The sequence below is a fragment of the Guyanagaster necrorhizus genome, assembly GCF_019112545.1.
Source record: "Guyanagaster necrorhizus MCA 3950 unplaced genomic scaffold BT62scaffold_57, whole genome shotgun sequence".
Lineage (NCBI taxonomy): Eukaryota > Fungi > Basidiomycota > Agaricomycetes > Agaricales > Physalacriaceae > Guyanagaster > Guyanagaster necrorhizus.
Window position 1 is genome coordinate 60612 of NW_025064936.1, and position 1820 is coordinate 62431.

Sequence of the window (1820 nt, forward strand, 5' to 3'; positions counted from 1 at the left end):
CGAGCCAAAACCCCCGGGCGAGACTTAACCACGAAGGGACAAATCGAAGTATTGACCTCCCGAGCCACCTATCAGGTAACCGCCCTGATCGACAGCGGCTGCACAGGGAGCTCAATCAATCAAGCTTTCGTCAACCAGCATCAGCTTCCCACCAGGGCAACAGCAGCCCCAATACCTGTATATAACGCCGACGGGACAAAAAATCAGGCCGGATCCATCACCGAGTTCGTCGAACTCAGGTTAACTATCGGAGACCACTCCGAACGGATCGATCTGGCAGTAACGGATCTTGGGACGAAGGAACTCTTCCTCGGCCATGACTGGCTGATTCGCCACAATCCATTGATCAATTGGAAAACCGGTCGAATCACCTTTGCCCGGTGTCGATGCAGGAAGATACCGTTCGAACTGCCAGATGAGGATCCGGAAGATCGGTGGGATGAGGAGATGGAAGACGGAGAAACCATATTGGCAGTGGATCTTGAAGAAGAGATCCACATACGGGCCGTCCATCATGCGAACGACTTGGCCGCCAAGGCGAATCAGGGAAAAGAGGAGAAGACGTTTGAGGAGATGGTACCTGAATGGGCCAGAGACTACAAGGATCTGTTCGAAAAGGAGAGCTTCGATGAGCTACCAGCTCCAAAGCCCTGGGACCATGCAATCGAACTAATCCCGAACGCCAACGCCAACCTGGATTGCAAAACCTATCCACTCGGGCACCATGAGCAACAGGAACTCGACAAGTTCCTGGACGAGAACCTATCGAGCGGCCGAATCCGTCCCTCAAAGTCCCCTATGGCATCCCCTTTTTTCTTCGTCAAAAAGAAGGATGGAAAACTCCGACCGGTCCAAGACTACCGAAAGCTCAACGAGATGACGATCAAAAATCGGTATCCATTACCCCTGATTTCAGAGCTAATGGACAAACTTCGGGGTGCCAGATATTACACAAAGCTCGACGTGCGATGGGGATACAATAACGTTCGAATCAAAGAGGGGGACGAGTGGAAGGCCGCATTCCGTACCAACCGGGGGTTGTTCGAACCAACAGTAATGTTCTTCGGACTCACAAATTCCCCGGCCACTTTCCAATGGATGATGAATGATATTTTCAAAGATCTCATCTCCACCGGAAAAGTAACGATTTACCTCGACGACATTTTAATCATGTCCAAAACAAAAGAGGAACATCGGAGCCTAGTACGACGAGTACTAGCCCTCATGAGGAAGCACAAATTATTCCTCAAAGCGGAGAAATGCGAGTTCGAGGTGCTAGAGACAGAGTACCTCGGAGTGATCATTAGCGAAGGAAGCATCCGGATGGACCCAATAAAAGTAGCAGGGGTCACCGAGTGGCCGGAACCCAGCAAAAAAAGGGAATTACAGTCATTCCTTGGGTTCACCAACTTCTACCGACGATTCATCCGTGATTACAGCAAGATTGTCCGACCAATGACACAATTGACGGGCAATGCACCCTGGAACTGGGGACACTCTCAACGAGAAGCCTTCACGGATCTCAAGAAACAACTAGCGGAGGATGTTGTGCTGGCCATCCCAACCCAGGAAGGGAAGTTCAGGGTGGAAGCGGACGCAAGTGAAGGGGCAATAGGGGCCGTTCTCTCTCAGGAACAAGACGGAAAATGGCGGCCCGTAGCCTTTCTCTCCAAGGCTCTGACCGTCACGGAGCGAAACTACGAAATCTACGACAAGGAATTGCTCGCCATCATGCTCGCCCTGGAAGAGTGGCGGCACTACCTTATCGGAGCCGAAGAGGTGTTCGAAGTCTGGACGGATCACCAAAACTTACGGTACTT